At 49.9% G+C, this 16,143-nt stretch overlaps 1 protein-coding gene and 1 non-coding gene across 2 annotated transcripts in view; both read left to right on the forward strand.

Annotated features, from left to right (window-relative positions):
* The window catches only part of LOC127042402 (zinc finger protein 560-like), a 201,382-nt gene that overhangs the window by 38,462 nt on the left and 146,777 nt on the right, over window positions 1–16,143 (forward strand). The gene's annotated exons all lie outside the window — the stretch shown is intronic.
* Window positions 4,788–4,860, forward strand: TRNAI-AAU (transfer RNA isoleucine (anticodon AAU)). Its single transcript has one exon. It is a non-coding gene; the product is annotated as a tRNA-Ile (tRNA).

Here is a 16,143-nt window from a genome sequence, read left to right on the forward strand (position 1 = left end):
AAAGACTATTGGTGAGCAGGTGGTGACCTCACAGAGAGATCCTGACATCAGTCAGGGGCCAGGGGCTAGGGAAACCTCAGAGACCCCTGTGGCTTTGCTTCAGCAAGTCTCCTTCTCCAGGTATCTGTCTGAGGACTGAGAGAGTATTCGGGTTCACGGACGTGAGCGCCAGGAGAAATCTCTTTCCAGTTTTCTCCTTCCCTTGTAGTGATTTTACTAGAAAACAGCCGTCCCTCTTTAGAAGGTAAGAGCCTCCTGGAGGTGTGAAACCTGTTCAGTCTGATCCATCTGGTGAGAGTTGAATTCTAGGCATGGAAAACATGAGCTTAAGGAGGCAGAATTTTATTCCACACCTGGGATTTTGTCCCTTAGAATCATGGGGACATTAGGGTTTGTCCTTTGTGTTTCACCTTTTCCTCCATCCACCTGTCCCTCCCTCCTTTCTCTTCATCTCTTCTTTTGTCCTTTCTCCTGTTCCCCTCCCAACACCAGGACGAGTGTGTGCGTGTGTGTTGCGGGGGAGTGCTCTGCAGCTCTCACTGTGGGAGTTCCACCCAAAAATGTGAGGCTGAAATAGTGCTCAGGCAGTCAGGGCTGGATTAACCTTTTGTTGGCCCTGGCACCAAACATATTTGTGGGCCCCAGTATAGTCACTGTGGGCTCCGAGTGTGGGCCTGGTGGGGCAGTGCCATTGGTGCCTTCGTATACCCGGTACTGAACCTCAGAGACATTTTTCATTTTGATCACACACCTCTCCATGACTATATGCATTGCCATACACAGCTCCCTCAGCCCGCGGGTTTTCTTATTGAGCTGTACACCCATGTGGGTTTACCAGTGTCCACAGTGAGCAGAACTTTCATAGTGACCAAGGAAACTCCCCACAGATTTATCTCTTTCCTCATTCAGACCTTCTCTAGCCATGTCTCCAGTACCCCCCCATGTCACCAGTCACTGCATGTGGTCCTAGTCTCAGCTCAAAGTCCTAAAGCCAGCAGACACTTGATCAGTTCTGACAGATCCCTCCCTCAGCCCCCATCCTGCCATGTGAGCAAGCCACCTGCAAACACCATTTCCCCAAAGTGAGGACTTAGCCCTTGGGAATCTGAAGACACCAGCGTCTCTCCCTCTGCTCCCATCTACGTGCTAGTCTGCTACCTGGTCACCACCACCTCTCCCCATACTTGTTTCCTTTCTACTTTGGACATGCTCCCAACCAGCTGGAAGCTCCCTCTGCAAGCCTGACCTGCTCCCGCCTTCCCTGCTCCCCCGACATTCCTTTCCTACTGGTGACCTCTGTTCCTTGAGGTTAACTCCAGTGTCTTTAGGTGCTCTAGCTTAATGGCCCCAGGAGTCATAGAGCCACTTGTAGTTTCTCTAGCTACAGCCATGGGGCAACTGCCAGAGGCCAGCCTTAGACAGCTGCAGCTACTAGCCGCAGGAGCGGAGGCAATGCCAAGGCTGAGCATGCTTGAACCTTGCAAGGGCAGCACTAGGGACTCTAAATCCTCAGCACTGGCCCTAGGCAGCTGCAGACTCTGGAGTTAGGCACTTTCCTCCTCTAGGTTCCTGCATGGTTACAGAACTGCAGTAAAGTGGAACAATTATCAGCTTCTGTGATTGGAAGATGTCTGGATCCATCTAATAAGACCGTCCTACATAAATGAGGAAAGTTGAGGTGCCTTTATTATTCTTTTGTTCCATTCTTTGTTTCTATGGGGAATTTGCCAGTGCAATATCACTGTCTTCCTTTTAAACAAACAAAACTAAAAAAAAAAGTGTAATGGCTGTTGAAAATAGCAATTCCAGCCCTCGTTAGCACTGTGAAGACCCCAACATTTGTTGCTCAATTTTCTCCTACTTTTTCTACAGTAAATGACAGTGGATCAGCATATTTGATTTGGGAGAAATGAAGTAACAGCTGCCCAAATTGAGCTTGAGCACTCCTGATTTTGAGGTGTTCAGATATGGAAGGCAGGGGCTAGATTCCCTTTATGAATATTAGATACATCTGGAAAGGAAAAGTCAATTTCTATTTTCATGGCTCAGAAGTGGAAATCCTCCTGTCCTGTATCTGAAGCTGTCCAGGTCCAGTAGAGCCTCCCCTTCCTTACTTACCATTTTACCTTCTGGTGGGATCCACATACCTCCCTTGCCCAGCTTCAGATAGAGAGGGGCTCTGTCCAGTTAGTCCACCCAGTTCCATCTTTGGGGGCTGCCAGGCAAGGTCACACCAGCATCCCTAAGCCTGTCTGGGGAAGTCTTCTGAGGGTGCTACCTGGGCCAAAGCCTTCTACTCCTTGGTCACACCTCTTCCCTATTCACAGGTGGCACCCCCTTCTAGCAGCCAGCCCCCCAGCCACAGCAAGCTGCAGCGCATGGAGTCTCACAGCTTCCCCCCTCCCTTTCCTGTTGATAGCAGCCAAGGGAATGCTGGGAAATGTTCCTTCTCTGCTCCAAGGCAGGGAGCTGGTCAAGGAACTACAGCTCCCAGGGCCCTATGGGGTCTCAGCTCCCCTACTGAATCCAGGCTGCTCTGAGGCTCCCTTTCTGCAGAGGGGAGGAAGTTACTGTTACAGGTCCCTTCAGAGCTTGGGCCTAGCACTATGGCACCATGTCAAATCCAGTACTGCTCCCAACTCTATCCAGCTCTGCTGCTGGCAGGATCCCTTCCCATTCTTTTTGTTTCCTGTCTCCCCTCCAAGGAGAAGCTCTGCATTGTTCCTGTGTGGGGAACTGAACCCAGGCTGTCTGGGTGAAAGCCAAGAATCCTAACCACTAGACCACATGGGACTTCCATAACACGTTTGCATGTTCATATTCAATAACACAATTAAACGTAGCCATTCAAAGTAGCCATTTAAAAGAAGCCATTCAAAAAACTTCAAAAACAGACTTCAAAGAGAAATTGCAGAGTTAAAACTGATCTGCAAACTTAACACCATTAATTTGAGCTTGAAGAGGGACTGGGGGTGACTGGCTCACTACAAAAGCAATTTTCCCTCTCTTGGTATTGACACCTCCCTGTCAATTACTTGGAGAGAGCCACATCCACCCTGACTGAATTAGCCTTCAACACTGGTTCTCCCCTTGTATGGTAACTCCCTTTACATCATGTTCCAATATATATTTATGCCTCTATCTGCAATTTTCACTCCATGCATCTGAAGAAGAGGGCTTTTTACCCACGAATGCTTGTGTCCAAATAAATCTGTTAGTTCTTAAGGTGTCACCGGACTCCTCGTTGTTTTTGTGAAATAAAAGCAAAATGCACTCTAAGCTGATCTTAACCCTTTCAATGCCCTTACAAACTTAGATGCTTCTCACCACAGGCCGGCTGGTGGCTTTTCAGCCAGGCTCTCCCCTTTCGTCAGCGCTTCAGTTGCTTGGTGTGGGGGTGTCTGTAGATGTAGGTGGACGAGAGAGACAAAGCATGGCAAATGTCTCTGCTTTTATCATGTCCTTTCTTCCCTCTTGGCTTTGCTCCCCCTTCAGAGTCAGGTGAGCATCACTGCGTCTCTCCAAGCAAGTCTGAGCAATTCCCCTGGGGTGTCCTCTTGCAGGTAAGTGATTGCACTGTAGCTCCCTTGCTGAACAATGGCTGTTGATGGGTTGTTTGACACCCGGTCCGGGTGTTGGTTACTTTCCTTGCTGTTGTCACTGGGGAGCTAATATTTGGCTGACTCCCCCACCTTACAGCATAGTGATAACCACACTGCACAATTCTCATAACTTCATATGCATGAATGGTAAACATCTATGGGTAGAGAAATGACTTTCAGCAGATCATATCCTTTCCCCTGATACCTTACAAGGCATGCTCTGTATATAAGATCACGATTATATGAAAATGAGGAATATGGGGGTTACAGCACACTCCCCCAAAGGTACAGAATGTCACACTGAGATTCTATTTTCATTTGTTATGTAACAGCATTAAAGAGATCCAGTGACTAACCAATGGCATTTTCAAGTGCTAAAATAGCAAGCGCTGTTGGTCTCTCATTGGCCATCAGCGACTGAAGATATGGTTTAATGAGCCAGAGCTTCAAGGCGAGGGTGGCTCTGTCCACTGCCTTCCGTTGCGCTGCTGGGCACCAAGTCCCTGGCGGTCAATATGTGAAGCTGGGAGAAGAGAGTGGGGTGGCAAGCGGTGGTAGAACTTTTGCCACCAGGGTCTAGCTGTCTAACTTCCTCTTCGTACTGCTGGGCCCCCGTTGCCTTCAGGTAACACAGGAACTAAGGCAGGAATAGGGTGAGGAAGCAAGTAAAGCCGAGCAAGGAAGGCAAAAGTTAATCTTATCTTTATGGGCAGCTCGCAATGACGTCCTTTTTCTGTGCCACAGCTGACAACAACATCCCAGACAGAAAAGTAACAGGCCAAAAAGAAACCTAGCAGCTGCTGAAACAGTTCAGTTGGGAGCGTGCTAGACTAACAGGCTCTTCTATCCTCCTTTATGCACGGGCGGGATGTTTTCTGAGAGTGCAGCAGTTCCTTTAACTGCCACGAGTCCCTCATTTCAGGCTATGCAGCAGGAAAAGACAGCATGGGCTTCTGCACCGAGTTGGCCCACCTGACCTTTCATTCTTCTCTTGCTCTTTGTCAGCAAGGAGAAGAAAAAGAAGCTCTCCCTCAAGCTGGAGTCACACGGGCGAGGTAAGGACGACTTCCTGAGTGCTGGCTCTAGTCCTCTGCTCCGCCAGCTGACCTATCGAGGGGCTACCACCACATTCTCTAGATTTGTCCATCAGTCTGTGCCAGAGTGAGCAACAACCCAGTAGGTGGAGTTTCTATAGTGTAGTGGTTATCACATTTGCCTAATACGCAAAAGGTCCCTGGTTCAAAACCAGGCAGAAATATGCTGGCTTCCTTTTCCCAGATTCCCCTTGTTATTCAGAAAGGGCACTCCTCCTATTGGCCTGTCCCTGGGATAACTCCAACCCCTGCATGACAGAGGATGCTGACAGCAGTGGAGAAAGCACCTTGGTGTCAGGCTGGAAAACCTAGAGTAGTTAGGCCAGTCACCATTTGGAGGCTTGTGGCTTGGCCACCTCTGCTGTTGGAGGTTGGCCTATAGAGGCTCTCACTTCCTGCTGGGCTCCTTTGCATGACTGGCCAAAGGAGGAAGTGAGGCAGGAATGGGGCAATAGAGGAAAGTTGAGCTGAGGAAGGCAGGGAAGAAGCTGTGCGGCTAAGTGGGGTTAGTAGAGCACCACCCTTCATTCTGCAAAGCCTGGGGAGGTGTGGTTGGCTGCTGGGAGGTAGAATCCTGTGCCTGCCTCTTGGCTTCCCAGGAGTGGCTACTTGCAGCCCAGGAGAAGAAGGGAGGTTCTGGGTGAAAGGAAAACAAGCAAAGCTGAGTCCAAGTGGAGAATGGCGGCTCCTTTATGGCCAACCTGGGGGCATGACTGATGGTTTTAGAGGTGGAGGCTGGGCTGGCTGTGAGCAACTGGGATCCAGGAAACCCCCACCTGCCCTTCTGAGGGCTGAACCCATGGAGGTGCGGTTGGCTGCTGAGAGACAGACCCCTGTGGCTGCCTGTTGGCATCCCAGGGATGGCTACTTGCAGCCCAGGAGAAGCGGGGTTCTGGGGGGAAGGAAAAGCAGCAATGGTGAGGCTGAGTGGGCTCCTTTCTGGCCGAGATGGTGGACTGTGGTGAGTCTGGGAGTTGCCTGTAAGCCATAAGTGGACGTAGTGCAGTGAAAACTGCTGCTCCATTCTGGCCGACCTGGGGGCGCCATGGATGACTTGGGAGTGGGGGCAGGACGCTGGCTGTGAGCAAATGGGATCCAGGAAGCCCCAGCCTGCCCCTCCAGGGGCCGAGTCTTCTTCTCTCCTGCCATGGGGAGCCCGACCTTAAGCCTGCCCAGCATGTGCAGCAGCTCGAGCATTAAGCCTTCCTGTGTGCATAACTGAACTACGCCCTAGTGTAATAAGGTGTAAAGTTTAGATTGTGAATTTATCTTTAATTTCCATGGTAATTTACTTTGATCTTTTATTCCTACCACTTATAATCCTTAAAACTCCATCTTTCTGTAGTTAATAAATCTGTTTTATGCTCTACTTAAACTGGTGTATTTTGCTTGAAGTTCTTGGGAAATCTCAGCTCCATTACAAGGCTGGTTCATGTACTATTCACAGTGAGGGAGGGGTGGACCCTGTGTAATAAACTCACACTGATCAGGCTTCTGATTAAGGCAAGATGGTATGATCCAGGGGTGCAAGGCTGCAGAGCTGTAGGGGGGGCGACTTTCTATCATTAGTGTTATGAGTGGCTGCAGAAGCATTCATGTAATTCAGTTGGCTGTGTCCCTACCTACGGATGTCTGTGTAAGTGCAATATCTGCCAGAGATTCACAGCTTGTCTCAGCATCACATGTGTGAGAGGGAGCCCAGGTGGTGGGACAAAGGGCTCAGGGGTCCCACTGTTCAGTTGCATCCCATAGATCGCATCACAGACTTTCAACAACCACAGCGGGTGCTCACTGAGACAGAGAGAGAGATGCCAAAATAGTGATATCCAGTGCCAGCAGACATCAAACTATCAGAAATTCTGTGAACAGAGAAGACCCTGCTAGTGGAAAATGGCTTGTGAGGTATCATTAGAAAACGCATAACCTACTGAATATTATCCTCCTGTTAAAATGTATAGTAACACTGTATGTAAAATTGTGAGATTTTACAGTATGATATTACTGAAAAAGTTACAGTTCTGGGGAACACCCACAGACCAGTTCCTCAGAGACAGCAAGGCAAACAGCTGGTCAAACAGCCATTCTCCTGCAGGGGGAAGGTGTGAAGACATTAAGGGCTGGTCTACACTACGGGGGGAAATCGATCTTAGATACGCAAATTCAGCTACGTGAATAACGTAACTGAAGTCGAATATCTAAGATCGGATTACTCACCCATCCTCACCGCGCTGGATCGATGTCCACGGCTCCCTCTGTCAAATCAGCAACTCCGTTGGGGTTGGTGTTGTTCCGGAATCGATATAAGCGCGCTCGGGGATCGATATATGGCATCTAGATGAGACGCCATATATCGATCCCCGAGCAATCGATTTTAACCCGCCGATACGGTGGGTAGTCTAGATGTAGCCTTACATTCCATCACAGGGACCTATTGAGGCTGTTGTGGAAAACGACCACAGGATTAATATTTGAATCAGCTCAGCCTGAGGCTCTTTTCTTGGTTACAAGCACGCAGGGGGCGACAGCTATTGGAATACTGTTCCTGAGCTAAAAATCACACAAGCCTTTTACAGCTTAAAACCACAAACAATGACACATACGTTGCACGTTAATTTCCTTATTTGGAATATATTGCAAAATATGATGCAGGTCAAAAGCAAGCTGAAGAATCAGTTTTCCATATTTGGCCTTTCCTGTTATTTTTATTACACCTGGTGATATGGGAGCAAGACTCTCCATGTCTCAAGAAATGTCACTACCAACCTAGGCCATTTTCACATGCTGGGGTGCAATCCAGATCAGCGAGGAGTTGTGTCATCTGTAATCCTGGGTGAGATTCAGTGTTCTGCTGCTGGAGCTCCCCTGTCTGGATACTCCCAGCCAGCGTTCAAGGACGCACTGAGTGTCTGTATGATAAGTAACCCTGGACTGGCAGCTCTGACTCCAGCCGCCTGCTTGTTACACCCCAAGCACATTCTGGTTTGGGTAGAGAAGGCTCAGGGTTTGAGAGAAGGCTGGGGGTAGGAAGCTTCTGTTCATTATGCTGGACCTAACCCCAGTTTTACTTGAGTAAAGAGGAGATATTTGACATTGTGTGATGCTGCTCCTGTGCGCTGTTCCCAAAGTGTTCTGCAGCAGAGGAGGGTCTCTGGTAGTATGTATGTTACTGGCCTATTGGGGTGATGCTGAAACAGGACAGGGTACAGATGGCATTGTGGGGGTGGCATGAACCTTCACTCTTCATTTCCCCTTCCAAGAACAGAAGGGACAGGAATCCTTACCCAGCAAGACCATCGTCTCATAGTTCCCCTGCATGACATCTCTGTAGAGGGCTCTCTGAGTGGGGTCCAGCAGAGTCCCCTCTTCCCTGGAGAAATACACAGCCACCTCCTCGAAGGTCACCGGCCCCTGAAAGAGCAGGAGTCCAATACTCAGTACCTGCTGACCCACTCACAACCCCACTATTCACGGAACAGCAGCACCAGGGAAATGGAAGCTCCGGGAGGCACATGTTAACAGAGTCCCAACCCACCTTCCTTACAGCAGCCAGGAGGCATCAGAGGGTAGAAAGAGAGAACCTTTGTGTCTCCCATCTGACAGACAGAAGCAGGGTCTTCACATTTATCACATAGCTACTAGCCAGAGCTTAATATAGGAGATGGGGCTGTCTCTGGACCCTGATAGTGGCTCCCTGGTAGGAATCCAAGCACTCTCCAAATAAAATATATGGAAGAAAGGGGAAGTCAATCATAAAGAATAGAAGTTAGAAGGTCAGAATTGTAGTGCCCATTAACAAAGGTTTAGAGAAAATAGAGCCTATCAAACTAACGGGATATCCTTATTGGATGAGATCAAAAGTTTGGTTGCAGCTAATAGTATTGATGTACTATACCTAAACTTCCGTAAGGGACATGACTTGATTAGCACAATATTTTTACTAAAAAAAACTAGAATGATACAAAATAAACACGGCATACATTAAATAGATTAAAAACTCTGATAGTAAATGGGGAACCATGATCGAGTGGATTTCTTTCTAGCAGGTTCCTGCAGGGATTGGTTCTTGGCCCTGTGCTATTTAACATTCTTATCCATGACTTAGAAGAGAGTACAAAATCATCACTGATAAAGTTTACAGTTGCCACAAAGATTGGGGTTGGTGGTAATTAATGAAATGTCAGTAGATTCAGGCTCCATCGCTGAGAGTCTAGGAAGTTGTCCCAGCCCTGGCTGGAGGGTTATTTCCTGTTCCACAAAGAGGGGAAGTTCCATTCCCAACTCCTGTGCCTTGAAATTAGGACCTATCTGACACTACACCCCCATATTCATCATAGTGGTATGATTATAATATGATTAGGACATAATTATGATCTATTTTGTAGAAGATGCATCATGTGTGGTGTCACTGGAAAAGTTCTGATTTGCTGAATACGATTATCCTATTTGTGTGCACATATCATGTTCGTATCTGAAGTTATGGATATTGACTCTGTATCTGTATTTCAAATGTGCTTACTCTGGGTAACACCCACAATGAGCCTTTCAGGTACAACAATGAAGAAGCCAGACAGTGCTGATGGCTCAACAAAGACAATGGACTGTGGAAGAGCTTAGCCTTCCTGTGAATGTTTCAGCCAGCCTATGAGTCATGGCTACTATGACTCAGCAGGGCCTGTGACCAGACCACATGACACTAAACTCCATTTTAGTACCTGTATTTTTCCACAAACTGGACTAGGAACTGAGTTTGGAACAAAAGGTTCCCACCATATGGAAAAGCTACATAAGGTGGGGTGTGACATCATCTCTTGGCCTCATTCTCCACACAAGAGAACTTCTGGAAACACCTGAGAAACAAAAACGGATGTGGGGGAAGTGCTGCTCCCAGGATCAAGAGATTTCTAGCTTGTGTATGGAAACTTGGGGGACTGCTTGTACCATCAGTCAGGGTGAGAAATTGCTAATTCAAATTCTATCCATCTAGTATGTTAGGCTTAGTCTGAGTTTTGGTTATTTGCTAAATAATCTGCTTTGATCTGTTTGTTATCACTTATAATCACTTAATCTATCTTTCTGCAGTTAATAAACTTGTTTGATGCTTTATCTTAACCAGTGTATTTTGAGTGAAGTGTCTGGGGAAAATCTCAGCTTGTTGTGCACATCTGTCCCATATCGAGGGGAAGGGGAACTACATTAATGAGCTTGTATTATAGAGATCCCTGTGCACTATAAGATGGTATCATTCTGGATTTATACTACAGCAAGTGTGCAAGGTTGGGGAGTGGGAAATTGGCTCTTGTCTTCTATCTGTCCTTGAGTGGCTTAGGTAACGCACTCAGGTAGCTTACTTGGCTGCATGGCGCCACCTGCTGTTGTGTTGGGTGATAACAGGCCCTGGAGAGGCTGGCGAAATCTCCAGCAAAGCAGTGTGAGAAGGGCCAGCCCAGCGTGAGGGTTAGAGGACACAGCAGTTCCCAGAAGCTCCACAAACTGCCTCCTGGGGGTGACAACCCATCACGCCCTACTCTACACAAGTCTCAGCAGGCTCTGCGTCACAATGTGCCAGATTCCCGCCCCCAGGAGCTGCTCCGCCCCCGGGCTGTGCCAGAGCCCCGCCCCCAGGAGCTGCCCCACCCCTGAGCTGGGCCAGAGCCCCGTCCCCAGGAGCTACCCTGCCCATGGGCTGTGCCAGAGCCACGCCCCCAGGAGCTGCCCCGCCCCCGGGCTGTGCCAGAGCCCCGCCCCCAGGAGCTGCCCTCCCCATGGGCTGTGCCAGAGCCCCGCCCCCAGGAGCTGCTCCGCCCCTGCTCTGTGCTGGAGCCCCGCCCCCAGGAGCTGCCCTGCCCCCGAGCTGAGCCAGAGCCCCGCCCCCAGGAGCTGTCCGCACCTGGGATGTGTCAGAGCCCCGCCCCCTGGAATTTCCCCATGTTGGGTCTCTGAGCTTTGTTCTCCTGCCGCCTTCTTCCCAGCACCCCCTGCTCCCTTCCTGTGTCTGCAAACACCCCCCCTCCCCCGGGGCCGGCTGCAGTGCTCGCTGAGCCTGACTCCAAGTTGCCTCCATTTCTGCTTCACCTGGAGGGGGAGAGACAAAGAGAGGAGATGGTCCCAGGGTGTGAAACCACAATCAGGGGGCAAGGAAAGAAGGACTGTTTGGAAAGGTGGGGTTTTTTTGTGGGGGGGGGTGAGCCAGAGGGATTCAGAAGAAGTTGGGCAGCAGAGGCTCAGGGAAATTGAGGGGAACCTCCTGGGTGTCTCAGTGTTGCCCAGGGTTTGTACAGCACCTTGCATAATATGGGGTCTGATCTCAGTCATGGTCTGTGCAGCACCTGGGAGCCCTGATGTCTGTTTCCTGATCACAGGCTCTGGGAATGGAGAGAGGGAAACCTCAGCACCTGAAGGTTAATGCAGCCCTGTGTGCAACCCCTGCTAGGGTGATCCGACAGCAAATGTGAAAAATTGGGATGGGGGTGGGGTTAATAGGCACCTATATAAGAAAAAGACCCAAAAATCGGGACATCTAGTCATGCTAGTCCCTGCTGTTCTCATAAGGGGTCGGCTTAGAGAGGGTTTGGCTACACTTGCAGCTGTCCAGCGCTGGGAGTTAAAGCTGTCTTCCTACAGCTGTTTAGGGAAAGCGCTGCAGTGTGGACACACTGACAGCTACCAGCACTCTGTCATGGCCACATTTGCAGCGCTGTTGGGAGTGGTGCATTATGGGCAGCTATCCCAGCATTCAAGTGGCTGCAATGTGCTTTTCAAAAGAGGAGGGTGGGGTGGAGTGTGACACGGAGCGTGGGGGAGACAGAGCGAGTGGATTTTTGGAGCTGACACTGTGTCAGCTCCCTGCCTGGCAAGTTCAAGCCTCCTCCCCCACCCCTCTCTCATTCACTAAATGCAAATAGCCGCCTTTGTTCTTTTCCTCACAGACCAGATAAGCCGCTGATCCAAAACAGACCCCCCCTCCAGCGTGCCCACCCGACTGCTTCTCTCCTCAAGCAAACACCAGCTGTGGGTGTTCCAAAGGGATCCCCCTGCCTCTGCTCATTCACTGCAAACAGTAACTGTGTTTGGTTTTTAGATAAGCAGCTCCGGGAGCCTTGAGCTCACAGCAAAGCAAACAGAGGCATCACACCAAAACAAAGAGCGTTATCTCTACTTAAAAGCATTATGGGAAGGTTCCGGAGGTCAGTGACAGCGTAGTAAGATTAATCACTGTTTACACTGGCACCCCAGCGCTGCATCACCAGCTCTGTTCTCTTTATTCCTCTCGTCGAGGTGGAGCACATGCAGCACTGTAGCCAGGGAGATACAGCGCTGTATGTGCCTTGCCAGTGTGGACGGGGAGTAAGTTACAGCGCTGTAAAGCCACCACCTGCACTGTAACTCTCCAGTGTAGCCAAGGCCTGAGTTGTAGTAATAATAGCAGCCAAGAATCCGGTGGCACCTTCTAGACTAACAGATGTATTGGAGCATGAGCTGTCGTGGGTGAATACCCACTTCGTCAGATGCAACAATAGTCCCATATGGGCTAGTGGTCAGGATTCCTGGTTTTCAACCAGGTGGCCTGGGTTCAACTTCTGGTGTGGGAAGAGTGCAGAGCTTTTGCCCAGAGTGGAGGCAGGAAATGAAAGGAACAGGAAGGGATCCTGCCAGCAGTGGAGTTAGACAGTGTAGGGAGGGGACCCCAGAAGTGGGGGTGGGGCAGTGGTTGGGGGGGAGATGAGGGAAGGATCCCAGCAGTGCGGGAAGTTGACAACCTGGAGAGCACAGGCCTGGAATGGGGACCTGGAAGAGTGAATGTGTCCCTCTAAACCCATCAACTGCAGACTAGGCAGGCTTGGAAGAATTGTGTATTTGTTGGTAAATGTCAATTTCTGTGTAAACACACAACCCAATGGCAAAATATTTCCATCAATAATCATCAAAATTGACAGATGGGCAAAGTAAGAAACATGCTGCTTGAGAACTTATCATGTTGTAGGAGCAGCAGTGATCTGTATGCTCTGTATAACCTGTATGCTCAAAAGGTCTGTTAAACTCCCCCAGCTTGTGTCCTTTCCCGCTTTGAATGCCTGTGAAGTGGCTTTCCCACTCTCCTTTGTACCTCCAGTGAATGCCCTTCACCCGGCCCATCTGGCCAGCGGTTCGCTGTGTTACATTCTATTGCACCTCAGGGAGACTGATCTTCATCGCACCGTCCATCGCTGCGCTGTGGGACACTTACCTTAAAGGATCCTGACATCTCCACTGCCAGGCTTGTCCTGGGAGCGTGAGTACGAGTGTGACACCCTCCCCCATCCCTTCTTTTGAGCTTAGCTATCAAGGTAATAAATGTGCTGCTTTCTGCCAAACTCTGGAGGGGAGGGGCATTATTAATCCTCTCTAAGCTTACTAACTGACCCAATTTTGGGTAACACAAGCAACATTGTTTGATCTGTTATTGTACCAAAGGGGGAGATGGTTGTCTATAAAGGAGGGTGAAGACTAAATGCCTCTGATGAGAATGGGATTTGAACCCATGCAGGTAGAGCATAATGGGGTAGCAGTCCATCACCTTAACCACTCGGTCACCTCATCTGAGCTGTGAAAAAATGGACAGGAGGAGAAATCTAAGGCCAGCAGAGATAGGGACACTAAGGAGTTTTTAAATACTAAGCGAAAGCAGGGTCTGAATGAGCTCCCCTCTCTCACCTAGTGAGGAGCTGGGGAAAGACTTCCGGAACAGACCGTGTTTGCATAGACACACCTACTCTGCCTAGCTATGCAGCATGATGGGGCCGCTTCCCCAAAATGACCAGTTTGGGATGGTCTTGGGTTACAAATGACTTTAGGATTGAGTGGAATGAAATGTTATTCTCCTTCCTGTATGAGTGAAGGGCAGCAGAATGTACCTAGTCCATCCTGATGGAGGGGTGAGGTGAGTGAGGAATAGCTTTTATTGGACTGCAGAGAAGTGATTGAGGACGTCACCCTAAACCAGTGGTCCCCAAACATTTCACATTGTGCCCTCTTAGCCATGGCTGTGGCCCCTCGGAAGCCATGGTCAAGAACCGGGGCTGGGAGGAGTGGGGCTGTTGCTTGCTGGGGTGAGGGGTGCGGACAGGGGTAAAGGGGTCGACGCCGGGCTGGGAGCCAGAGTCTCAGGCTGAGGGTGGGGTTGGGGAAGAGCTGTGGCAGAGTGGTGCTCCCTCCCTGCCCTCTATGTGGGCTGGCTCAGGTCCTGAGGTGCCCCCACGAATGTTCCTCTGTGTCCCCCTAGGAGTCGCACCCCACATTAGGGGGACCACTGAACCCTACTCGCTAAGCCGGGGCTAGTGATGCCAAACCCCCGGGAAAGGGAGAAGAAGTGTGGGGGCCCAAGCACCAGAACCATGCCCCTACCTTCTGTCTGTGGCTCTACCCCCTTCCACCCATGGCCCCATCCACTGTCACTTCTGTTCCACCCCTTCCCCCACCAGCCCCACCCTATCACTCCTTTACCCCTGCCCCGCTGTGGCCCTGAGACCAGAGAAGCTCTGTGCCCCTGCTGCAGCCCCCGGGCTGTAGCAGGGAGTGGGAGCTCCTCCAGCCCTGGGGCTGACATAGGGGAGACTTTTCCAGGGGGACCTAACTTGGCCAGGGCCCCTGATCATGGGCCCCACTGTCCCCTTGGCAGTGCAAAGTTTGGGGAGGCTGAGCCCCCTTGTCATAAACAGATAGCTAAGGGTTAATGTTCTTTTACCTATAAAGGGGTAACACCAGTAACCTAAAACACCTGACCAGAGGTCCAGTCAGGAAACAAGACTTTTTCAATTCTGGGTGGAGGGAAGTTTGTGTGTGAGTTCTTTGTCTTGTGTCTGTGGCGTCTCGGCTATGAGAGTGATTTTTCTATCTCCTGCCTTTCTAATCTTCTGTTTCCAAGTTGTAAGTACAAAGATAATAAGACAATAAGTTTATATTGGTTTTTTTTGTATTTACATGTGTGTAGTTGCTGGAATGTTTAAATTGTATTCTTTTTGGATAAGGCTGTTTATTCATTTTTTTCTTTTAAGCAAATAACCCTGTATTTGTCACCTTAATACAGAGAGACCATTTTTATGTCCTTTTCTTTCTTTTTATATAAAGCTTTCTTTTTAAGACCAGTTGGATTTTTTCTTTAGTGGGGACTCCAGGGAATTGAGTCTGCAGCTCACCAGGGAATTGGTGGGAGGATGAAGTCAGGGGGAAAATCTCGTTGTGTTAGATTTACTAGCCTGACTTTGCATACCCTCTGGGTAAGGGGGAAGAGAGATTAGCTATCTTGGTACTTCTATTTCCAGGACTGGAAACAGGGAGGGGGGAGTCCCTCTGTTTAGATTCACGGAGCTTGCTTCTGTATATCTCTCCAGGAACCCAGGGAGGGAACACCTGGAGGGGAGGAGGGGGAAGGGAAATGGTTTATTCCCCTTTGTTGTGAGACTCAAGGCATCTGAGTCTGGGGGTCCCCCGGGGAAGGTTTTGGGGAGACCACAGCGAGCCAGGCACTGTATAAATCCCTGGCTGGTGGCAGCTTTACCAGGTCCAAGCTGGTAACTAAGCTTGGAGGTTTTCATGCTAACACCCATATTTTGGACGCTAAGGTCCAAATCTGGGAAAAAATGTTATGACACCCCTCCCCCCTGAGCCTCCATTACGAGCCGCCCAGGCTACCACTGCTCAGTGTGTGGCCAGTCTCTGTGTTTTCTGCTGCTCGTTCTGGGGAGCCTGGCCGGCCTTAGGGGTGGTGCCCCCCGATAGCCTCCCAGCGCTCCAGGGGTTAAAGGGCACCGTGTGGCAGTGCAAAGGTGCTCACTGCTCTCCCCTGCCCCAATGCTCCTCCATGGGTCCATAGAGGTTTGAGGGGAGTAAGGAGCAACCCTATGTGCTCCATGCGTCCTGGTCACTTTTCCCACTTGGGCTGTGCTGTGAGGGGAGCATCAGAAGCTGCTGCTCTCTGCCCTCCCGCTATGCAGCCCGGCTGAGGAAAGTGACCTGGATACAGGGATCTCGGATGATCTCACTTCTTGCCCCCACATCCCACAGCCCCTAGGGGTGCCCAGATGAGCAGCGTTCCAGGGAGGAGTGGGGGGCAGCAATGCCAGCTGCTCCATGCACACAGGTCAGTCTCCCCATGTGGGTGCAGGAGGGGGTGCAAGGGTTTCTGTGATGCCTATTCTATCAATATCGTCACTCAATACCAGGCACTCAAATTCACCAGTCTTAGTACTTAGACGTTTAGCGTTTGTATTTAAGCACTTCTAAAATGTGTCCCATTTTAGCTGTCTGCTATTACATGATGTAATTGAGGGAGACTCTTTCATTTCACTGTTTCTCATCAGAACCTACCTGTACATTATCATCTTCCATCCTCTCCACCTTACTAGGCTATAGAGAATCCCTGTGAATAGTTCCTCTCCTAACGGATGTCTCTGTCTGAACCCTGTGCTCCT

The sequence above is a fragment of the Gopherus flavomarginatus genome, unplaced genomic scaffold (genome assembly GCF_025201925.1).
Source record: "Gopherus flavomarginatus isolate rGopFla2 unplaced genomic scaffold, rGopFla2.mat.asm mat_scaffold_39_arrow_ctg1, whole genome shotgun sequence".
Lineage (NCBI taxonomy): Eukaryota > Metazoa > Chordata > Testudines > Testudinidae > Gopherus > Gopherus flavomarginatus.